The following is a 10881-nucleotide window of genomic DNA, read 5'->3' as shown; positions in this document are numbered from 1 at the left end:
AGCCACAGCTTCGCTGGGCAACCTGGGCCAGGGGCTCACCCCCCTCACAGCAAACAATTTCTGCCTCACATCTCATCTCAATCTCCCCTCTTTCAGTGTAAAACCCTTCCCCCACGTCCCATGGCTCCCCTCCCTGCTCCAGAGTCCCTCCCCAGCTTTCCTGGAGCCCCTTTAGGGACTGGAAGGGGCTGGAAGGTCTCCCCGGAGCCTTCTCTTCTCCAGGCTGAACCCCCCCAGCTCTCTCAGCCTGTCCCCACAGCAGAGGGGCTCCAGCCCTCCCAGCATCTCCGGGGCCTCCTCTGGCCCCACTCCAACAGCTCTGGGTCCTTCTAATGCTGGGAGCCCCAGAGCCGGTCGCAGCACTGCAGGGGGGTCTCCCCAGAGCGGAGCAGCACCGGCACTGCTGCAAGAGGGGAGGTGTTTCCCCACAGGAGTCCTGCTGGTGGCTTCTGTGGCCGTGCTCGGGCCACCCCCACACCCCACAGCCGCAGGCGGCGGCTCAATACCGAGCCCCCAAGGGTGGCCAAGAGCTCTGGGGAGCAGCACCGCAAGCACCCTGGAGGAGCACCCCAGACTGGGTGGGCCATGAGGCCCAAGGGCTCTCTGTGCCAGGAGCCTTGGGCACCGTGGATGCTGTTCATGCACTGCCACCTCCTGGTGCCGGCCCTGACCAGGACGAGACGTGTGTGGGTCAGGCCTGCTCTCCTGGGGCCTGGCTGCCCACCGCAGCCAGCCTTGGCTGGGCCCGGCGTGGGCACCGTCGCAGCCCCGCACGCTCGGCTGTGCGCAGCCCCGGGGCTGGTGGCTGGTAGCAAACCCAGCTCGCCCAGCCAGCGTGGGGCTGCCCGAGGCTCCATCCCAAGAGAAAACATCCCTCCTGCCCTTGAGTCAGGATCTGCGGCTCAGCAGTGCCCGCCAGCAGGGCAAGCCGGGGCTGGTGCTCGCAGCGCCTGCGGTCCCGGGCCTGCCCCAGCCTCCCCAGGCGCCCGCAGCGCGGCTGGGCCGCAGCCAGGTCCTTCTGCAGGCACGTCTGGCTGCGCGGGGAAGGCGTGCTCGCCCCGGCCCGGGGAGCTGTGCGCATCCCTGCTTCTCAGAGCAGCCCAGGGCACGGCTTCTGCTGCGGAAACTGGAGTCAGATGCCAGTGGCTGCTGGAAGGAGATTCCCACGGACAAGCGAGGCCAGGCCGCCCTGCCTGTTGCTGCTGGCGGGCACGTCAGCATCTGTGCATACAGGCCCGAGCTCTGCGCAGGGACAGGGGCACCAGCGCAGTGGTGCTGCCAGCTGGGGAAACGGCTGTCTGTGCCATGGTGGCCGCTGGCAGTGCTGTCCCGGGCTGCCCAGGGCCGCAGGCTGGGGGGAGCTCAATTAGGAGCATCTGCTCAGACAAAATCCAGGGCCCAGCACAGGTCTCTCCCACAATGGTTCCCACTGCAATTTGCATTTATAAGAGTATTGTCATGGCAGCAGAAATTTGCATATTAATAGAAGCCAGTCCTAATTGTTGAGCTGCTCCTGATGCCTCAGAGCAGAAAGGAGCCTGCTGTGTTTTACCAAGCTGCAACTGCTGCTGCTGGGGGCCCTGCCTTCCCAGCCAAGTTCCTCACCGCTCACCCTGCTACTCGCTGTGCCAGCCCCAGGCCAGCGCGGCTCCCGTGAGATCTGCGCAGTCGCCCACGGTGTCAATTGAGGAGCGAAGGCCCGGGCTCCCACCCTGCCTGCTGGGAGCCACATGCACGGCAGATGCTGTACGCCGTGCACCTCCTGTGTGCCCAGGATTGCCCGGGCCTCCCTCCGGGTCCCTGATGACCGTGCTGAGGCCACTGCGAGCCCTTGTGAGGTGGGCAGAAGCGGCACAGAAGTCGTTCCCGCTGGAGGAACGTCCAGCCCGGCCAGCAGTGCCGGTGCGGTTTAGCGTGGGGGAGGCACTCGATCCGTGTCCTGTCCCCAGCTGGGACAAGTGGCGTGGCCGGGGGCTCACCAGAGAAGGACTTGCATGGCTCACGAGGGGTCTCCCTCCTCCTCGGCACAGCTCGCTGTTGGACCCCCACCGCAGGGGCAGGGGGCCCTGCCGGAGCCCAGCCCCGCTCAGCCCCCCCGGGGCCGCTCTCCTCCTCCCCGAGGCCGGGCTCTGCCGCAGCGCCGGCGCGCCGCCCGCCGGGCCCCCCGGGAGCGGCTGCGGGGCTCCAGCCGGCGGGGTCCCTCCTGCCGGCGCCCAGCCCGCGCCGGGGCCAGGCCTCCGCCACTGGATGGCACACGAGCCCCGGCGGAGGAGCGCGGCGGGGCCCGGGGTCTGTGCAACCCCCGGCTTGCCCGGGCTGCGGGTACCGGGGCTGTCGGAGGTGCCGGGGGGTGCCGGGATCCCGGCCCCGCAGCCCCGCTCCCTCCTGGCGGCGCCTGGGGGCAGCGGGACGCGGCCCCGGGAGCCCGCAAGGCTCTTCCCGAGCAGCGCTCCTTCCAGATAAGGGCGAGCTCACCGCCCCGCTCCTGCAGGCTGGGAAATCGGGGAGATCTTTAAACCTGCCGGCCTTGACAAGCACGGGCTGGACCGAGCTGTTTATTTAGCGCCAGCTGTCTTGCCAATGACTCCGGTGGCAGGAGGAGGGTGTCAGCCTGGCCGGTAACTCACAATGAAAACCTTTCTCTCCTCTGACTCCCTGACCAGCCCCTTTTCCCACATCTGCCCTGTCGCCCTCTCAGCCCTTTTCTCCTGGCTCTGTTGGCTCCTCGCCAGAACAGAGGTACCTCTGCATCCCTCCTCTCACTGGGATGGCCCCGGCTGCATGAGGGCTGTGCAGGGTGCTGTGGGATGCCCGATGCTGCGCTGCTGGGATGGGGCAGCACCAGACTGCCCAGGCTGCGGCTCCCCTGTGCATTCAGGCTGCCCCAGCTTTGCCCCAGTGCTGCCACGTCATCAGCTGTGCTGTGGGTCCAGGGGGCCTGGGTGCCCCGGCCGTGCCCAGGGAGGTGAGCAGGCGGCCAGAGGAAGGGGCAGGCTGTTGCTCTGTCGCCCTTGGCCTCATTGTTCTCCCACAGCCGCTGTGTCAACAAGAGCTGGGAGAGGAAACGGGGGCTAAGGAGATGCCAAGACCCCCGCTGCTAAAGGGAAGATAAGGAGGGAGGGGGCATTTACTGGCTTTCCAGGGGTGGGGGATGTAGCAGGGTCCCCTGCGGCGCAGGAGAGGGAGGACCTTGTGTCCCCATACAGCCTGCCATGCTGCTACACAGATGGCGGGCAGCGACTGGGGATCCACAGGATGCTCAGGCAGTGGTTTATTTAGGCCAGACTTTGCAAAAGATGCAAAAGATGCAAGTGATTTGCCTGAGAAGCCTTGGAGAGGCCGTACACTGTGGGGGAGGATGCCCTCATCCGCAGACCCTCCCTCCTGGTGGCACACGGCTGCTCAAGAAGTGAGGCTGGTCCAGCTGGGGGCTTGCTGCAGTGGCCCCCTGTCCTCCAGCCAGGGCGGCTGCGCTCTCCCAGCCCCGAGAGGCAGGATGCAAGTGGGCTACCCTGGCTGTATGTCCTGTGGCCCCCATGTCCGGGGCACTATGCTTGGCTGGAAGGAAGGGGGGAGCGCTGGGGGGCTGGCAGCACCGCTGCCTTGCCCGAGCACCACCGGGATGCAGCAGTCTGCTACGCACCCACTCGGGGAGCTGGGTGCCGACCTTCCCACAGCCACCCTGCCTGCAAACGGCCCTTCAAAGGGGTGGTAGAGTCTGGAGAATAGTTCATGAGCCTGGTCAGGGCTCGCAGGTCCTGCTCTGAGCACACACAGAGACACCCCACTGGCCCCAGATTTGTTTGGTGGCTACAGGAGCACAACCCGCAGCTGCTGCCATGCGGCGGCCGAGGAGTTGCCGTGCCTGTGTGAGCGCTTGTGCGTGTGTGCTGCCCCAAATGCAGCTCCTGCACGTCCTCTGAAACACCCGTTGTTTGCCCGGGAGCTGGAGCCAAGCCCCAGCGCTGCCGGCCATCGGCAGTCCCGTGGCATGCGTGCCTGAGCAGGGCACCGGCGCCTCATCCAGTGCTGCCACAGCGCAGCCAGGAGACGCAGAGCCGCAGTTTTGCAGTTGTGTTTGCTCGTGGTGACATTCACGGCATCGTCACAGAGCAACAGCAAAAGCCCCAAACACTCCCCCAGCCTTTGGGCTGCCCCCACCCTGAATCCACACCCTCCCGGTCACCAAGTGCTTCTCAGGAACAGTAAGGAGATCTTCAGGCCTGTTTTTCCTGGGAAATCACTGCAACACAATAGCATCTTCATCTGGAGCCCGGCTTGGCTCTGCAGACATGTGGACAACACCTACAGCCCTTCCTCTCCCTCCCCTCCCGGTGGTTTGTTTGTTTCCTTCAACATTTATGGGTCAGCTGGAGTCAAGAGAGCTAATGAGCGGGAGCATGGCCCAGGGCGCTTCCCAGGCCCTCACCCATGGATTGCTGCACAGGGATGGGGATGGGGACAGGGACAGGGACGGGCACAGGGGAGGGGACAGGGACAGGCTGGCCTTGGGGAAGGCTCCTGCAGCTGAGTCGGGCAATCCTGCATTTCAGTGTGTGGGCCCAGCTCAGAGACTATGGAACGAGAATCAACAGTCTCCCTGAAGTGGGTCTATGAGCAATAAATTAGGAACAGTTGAATGCGTATCCCAGCATGGAGACCGAATACTGTGATAAATTGAACAATAACATAGAGCTGTTATTTTATAGCCTTTACAGTATATTTAAACCAAATGGAAATTAATCTTTTAAAAAACCTGACTTTATTCAGATTTATGTTTTCATCATCAGACCAGATCAAAGGATTTGCTGGTGAAGTTTATTTTAGGAACGTTTTTGGGACATACACTTGTGATGTTGCTCTATTTGGGGCACTCGGGCTGCGACAGACCAGTCACAGCTCTTCCTTGTTGCCACCCAGCATCACTTCCAGCAACAGGATAGGAATCGCCCCACAGATCTGCTCTCTGGTGTGGAAAAGCGCCGGATCCAGGCAAGGAGACCGTGACCTCCCCAGCATCTCCAGCGGATGACTGTGCCCCGCTCAGCCCGGCCTGGTCCAGGGGGAGGTGACATGCTGAAGGCTCTGCAAAGCCACCTCCTGGTCCCTTGCTGCTGCAGGTCCTGCTCAGAGGACGCAGGGCTGTTCAGGAACCACAGCCATGCGGCCATGCGAGCACCGGGCCTTCGCCGGCCGCCCCGCACAGCAGCCGTGTCCTGCCCAGCACCTCCGGGCACCGCTGCCGCGGGAGCTCCCGGAGCTGGCGCGGGATCCAAAGAGCATGTGGACGTCAGAGCCAGGGCAAAGTCTGGCAGGACGCAGGAGGTGTGAGAGGCAAAGCACCATCACATGCGCCTGATACACGTGACGGCTGGTGGAGGACCAGCGCCCGCACTGCCTGCTCACTGCTTTGCTCCTGACCAGCTGCATCCTGACAACTCGTGCAGGCGGAGGAGAGCAGGGCCGGGACAGGGATGTCCCCCACCGTGCAGTCTCCTGGAGCTGGCAGTAGGAGCAGGGAGAAGCGTCCCTTCCCGTGGCTGCCAGGTACCTGGGACATACCTCGCTGAGGCCGCGCTGTCGGCGCCTCTCAGCTGTGCTGCACCGTGTGTCCCGACACCATCCCAGTCCCCGGGCGCTGCCCTGGGATGACCGCGCCAGCCCAGGCTGGCGGTGGCCTTCAGCCGGCAGGGCGCAGGGATGAGCGGGTGCGTGTGAGGGTGCCTGCGCACCCCGGGCAGGGCATCGCCTTTCATGAGGCTTTGTCCACACCATCACTAATAATATCAAGGTGTTCTGCCAAGTTCCTTCCAGCAAACCTATGACTTCATTCAAAGTGACAGGGGACCTGATTTATTATACTAACGAGCCAGCGATAAATAAACATGACCTGAGAGAATCCCAATCCCACAATTCCATTCTTGTTCAGCTCCTTGGGGGAGATGAAAGGTTTCCTGCAATTTCCCAGTGCTACCCAGAATCTCCCCTACTTGATCTGCCAAAGCTTTCTCCTGCTGTCGAGCCTGGCATTTGATTGAATTGACAGAAGCGGCTTATTAATTGTACTAATGAGGGGCTCGGCAATATGGAGCAGTGGAGAGAGTCCAGTGTGGCTAATAAAACGCTCAAAGCTGAGCAGAGCATAAGGTCACCGTGTTGCCAGGCTACTGGCTAAGCTGCCTGCAAAACGAATATGTGAACCAGTAGGTGACTCTGGGAAAAATATTGCTCCATAACTCACATAATTAATAGGACAGTGATGCTTTATTTTCCTAGGAAGAATATACAGTGGGGAGGATGTGAGCGCACAGGCGTCGCAGCCGTCCCCACTCCCGGCAGCGGGCAGGGCCGAGCGGCTGGGGTGGCTGGGCTGCGGGGTCCCGCGGTTCCCCGACGTGGGTCCGGGCCAGGGTCACCGGTGGCTGCGGGAGCTGCGCCGCGGTTGGGGCGCTGGGGCAGAGCGCAGCCCCCTGCATCGGGAGCGGCCGGGGCTGTTTCTCGCCTGGCCCTTTCCCGGCAGCACCGTCCCAGCAGCAGCAGCAGCACACGGGCTCGTGCAGGAGCCAGACGTGCAGGAGCCCAGAGCCAGCGCCCGCAGAAGGCGCGAGGAAGGTGCCACGCCGTGAGGCATTCGGTGTGGCCTGACAATTTCGGATATCTGATAACAATGAGGGAACTGTCCCACGTTTGACCTGTACTAGTTTCCTGAATACCACTGCAGGGAGAGATAAACAAGGCTGATTAGAGCTAACAGAAACTGTAAATTTGGCAAGGGGATGTTCTCGGGATCTCTGATCTCTTGAGATGGCAATTCCCGCTGGGAGTTTACCACACAGCCCCCCAAAGGGCTTATAGCAATAAACAGGAATATTTTTGCTCCAGTAGGAAGGAAAAAGGAAAAAAAAGGACAAATACTGATCTTTATCTCTTTCTTTGCAAACAATTTTGGAGCCCCCATTCAAGTTCTCCAAATTGCACCTCACCAGGGGAGCTCATTCTCATACCAAGACCGTTATCTGCATGAAGCCCTGGAGCACGAGCCTCTGGTTTGCAGTGATGGCTCTGCCTAAAGCAAACACGGAAACAAGGTCATTAATTCCCATCTCTCTCAGGCTGATCTGGGACTGGGAGCCGTGGCGCTGGGGGCTCCCTCTGCCTGGTCCCCGGGCTGTGCGCGAGCTGCCGGCCCTGCCTGGGGGTGCCGGTGGGGTCCCTGCAGAGGGACTCATCGCCAGGGGTCCTCACCGTCCCCCCAGAAGAGCTGCGGGCCGCTGCGCCGTGCGCTGGGGTACTGATGTCTTTCCCGTTCCATCGGCAGGAGCAGCCTCGCAACCCGCAGAGACACGACCATCGGGTGGCTTTGGTTTGCCTTTCTGAGAGACACAGTGACACCGCGGCGGTGGCCAGCACGCGGCAGCTGCCGAGCCACAGGAATAACACTCAGACAGCTCTGTGGGAAGGTCTCCTTACAAAATCCACCATGTTAATGTCAGGGAAATGAAGCAATGTGACAGAAATGGCTCTGCCTGCGGATGGGATCATGGAGGCTTTATCCGCCTAAATGGGGAGGCCAATGGGGCACCAGGGGATCACCGAAGAGCCTTGGCTCCGACTGCCGTCAGCATCCCAGGCTGTGTGGGGCTGGATCCTGGCCCCATTCCTGGCTTTGGACTGGCTCCTGGGGAGGCGCTGGGATGTGCCGGCTGCTGCTCCTCGCAGTGGCTGGGCTGTGGGGCTGGCAGGCAGGAGGGTGCCCTGGCCCCACGTCCCCGGGAGCCAGTGGCACGTGCCCTGGCAGCGGGGCACAGGCATCGCCTGCAAGGTGGTGTGTCGGGAACTGGGGCGGAAGGGCAGGCAGGCGGCAGGGAGGAAGGCAGCCGGTCTCCACGCCGTGCCTCACCCCCGGGGCTGCTGAACAATGGCAGGGAAGGCAGCGGGGAGCTGGGAAGTGCGGGAGGAATGATAGGACACGCTCCAGTCACCTGCGTCCCGCTCCTGCCAGAGCCCAGCAGACTCCCTCCTACTGGCACTCGCCTCCCGACCGCGGTTATGTCTGCCTGCCCCACGGCTCCCTGCCCCACAGCTCCTGCCCTCCAAGTCAGCCGCCTGGCCCTTCCCTCCCAAAGCTTTTCTTTCCCTCTCTGGAGGGAAATGGTTCTGAGGCTCAGGTTTCCAAGGTGGAAAAGCAACTTCTTCCCCCCGTTTTGCTTCATTTCCCAATCCCTGCTGACTCTGCTCACACAGGCTGGGAGGCCGGGGCAGATCGTGGGCACCACAGTGGCTCCCGGCCGGCTCCCAGGGCCACCCCGGTGAGCGCGAGTCCCCTGTGAGCTCTGCCCGTGCCCCTGTGGCTGCGGGAGCCGGGTGTATGTCTGGGGGGGCTGCCTGCACCCCACGCTGGGCAAGTGCAAACTGCCGGAGCCCAGAGCTGCGGCTCAGAGCAGCCCCCCGTGCCAGAGGGCGGCCGGGCAGCGGCGTCCGAGTGCGGGGCCGGGGTGTGCATTTGTGGGCTCCAGCACCAGCTGAGCCCACCTGGCCAGGACACGGACCTCAGGCTCGGCATGGCCTCAGCCCTGGCTCGTGTGGGGCCCCGGGGCTTTTCAGACAGAAAGGGGTGTTACGAATCCCGTGCTCACCCCAGCGCTCTGAGCCTGGGGTCACAAGCCTTTGGCACCTCATGGAGTCCTGCATGGCATTAGGGGTCTGCAGAGGTGCAGACTCTGCTCCAGAGAGGCTGGTCCCTGAACACCGTGCGTGGGAGTTTCAGCTGTATTCCCTCTGCAGCTGAGGTGAAATTCATGGTTTCCTGGCGTGGGGGCTCCTCCCGCACGGCCGCATCCAGCTGCACTGCTGCCTGGGGTCTCCGGGCAGGGCGGACCACACCGCAGCATCCTGCCCTCGCCCCGCTCCCCTGGCGCTGAGGATGCCAAGGGGCTCCCACCAAGTTCCCTCTACCCGGCTCCTCTTGCCAGCTTGAAATTCACTTGGGAAAAAACCACTTGGACTAACAAATAACAAACCTGGCGCCTGGCCAGTGATTCAAAGGCGCCAAAACCGAAGCCGAAATTTGCAGCTGGCCACACTCCCTGCCTGGTCTGGGAGCAGCGCTGGTGTCTCAACACCTGCCAGGGCCAGGAGCGACCGCGGTGCTGGCAGCAGAGTGTGCCGGACCGGCCGCGGGGCACCGCGCATGCCCTGGCATTGCTCTCAGGGCTGGGAGTGCTGGTGTACCCGTGCCCTGGGCTTTATTCTCACAGAAAGGGACACGCTGGCTGCAGGGAGCAGCTGCTGGGACAAGGAAAATGCCCTGGAAAACTGTTTGCAAACAACTGTGCTGCGAAGGCAGGCGCAGTGCGTGCTGCGCCCTCCATGCAGCTGGGTTCAACAGGGTGGCATGGCACCCCTCTCCCCCATCCCGCAGGACTCCCGGCCGTCCCAGCTGACTCCCTCCCCGTCCCGGGAGGCTGGCATCGCCACCTGAACACTGGCCCAACCGAGTGTGGTGCTGCGGGGGCAGGGAGGGAGGTGTGAGGCCGGCTGGGCAGGGAGGGAGGTGTGGAGCTGGGGAGCGCGCAGCCGGGCGAGAAAGCACAACAGAGCCTGGCAGAGGGTCGGGGCTCCCGCCAGGCAACACAAACTTTGCTAATCCTAAATGACAGCGAGGTGCAGGGGGGTGGAGGGGCCGAGCGGGCGGGTGACGGAGGGGCAGGGCACTGGGCTGCGGCCCCCCAGCCTCCCCACGCCCGGGAAAGGGTGTCATGTGGAAGGGTAATTGGATCCCGGGATTTGCCGAATGATACTGTGGATTATTTCACAGTCATCGTGTCGCAGGGTAATCTTGTTATGGCATTACACAGCCACATGCACGCGCAGCCCCGGCGCGCCCATGGCTGGTGACACATGAGGACCTGCCTGGGACGTCCCTTTGCTGAACCTTGGTCAGAGACCAGGCGGCAGAGGACGGGTGGGTCACCCAAGGGTGGCCGGTGCCATCTGGGGCCTGGGGGCTATCCAGGCACCCAAGAGGCTGGGATGTGGTTCCTGGGCTTCGCGGCAGGGCGCAGAGCCCCAGGGGGTGTGGGGGGCCTTGGCAGGCAGCGGCACAGCCATTCCTGCCCCTCATGGCAGTGGGGCTGGGGTCTCGCCCCAGGGATGATCTCCCAGGCAGAGGGGAGCAGCGGCTGCGCAGCCTGATGCAGCGTCACCCGTCCGGCACGCGGGGAGCTGCCTGACCAGCGCGTGCCCCCGGGGCCGGGCTCCCGTGAGAGCTGGTTTCGGCAGAGCCCAGGCCCGCAGACACAAAGTGCCCCTCGCGGCAGCGCTGAGCCCCAGGTGTCCCGGGGGAGCTCGGTCAGGGCGTCCCGCGGAGGCAGAGGGGGCCGGCGGCTGAGATGCTGCGGGGGACGGGAGCGGGGTCTGTGGCTCCCGTTGGCCCTGTGACAAATGTCTCCTGCGAGCCCAAACCATGCGCACTCCCCTTCGCCCCCTCCGCTCCCTGCAACACAGTGCCCGCTTTTCCGAGGCGTACCAGAGCCCAATCCTGTCTCTGAGGCAGTGAAAACACGGCTCACTCCCCCGAGGTGTGTAAGAATAGCAGACGAGCGAGGGCAGACAAACAGCCGCGACCGCAGCTTCCTGCCCGAGGAGAGGGCGGTGATGGAGACCGCCCCTGTGCTGGGGCGCCCGGAGCCGCACGGGGGGCTCGGCAGCGATGCCGGGAGGTGGGGTGGTTGCCCAGCCGGCGTGGAGACCCCGGCCCGCGGGGTCCGCTGCCCAGAGCCCGGGGGCTGCTGGAGGGCAGCGGGAAACCCCGGCGTCCTCCTCCTCCTCCCTCGTCCCTCTGCTTTGGGATGGGGAAGTGGAACCTTCCCCCCACCCTGC

This window comes from Larus michahellis, chromosome 21 (assembly GCF_964199755.1).
Source record: "Larus michahellis chromosome 21, bLarMic1.1, whole genome shotgun sequence".
Lineage (NCBI taxonomy): Eukaryota > Metazoa > Chordata > Aves > Charadriiformes > Laridae > Larus > Larus michahellis.
Note: the sequence above shows the minus strand (reverse complement) of the source record.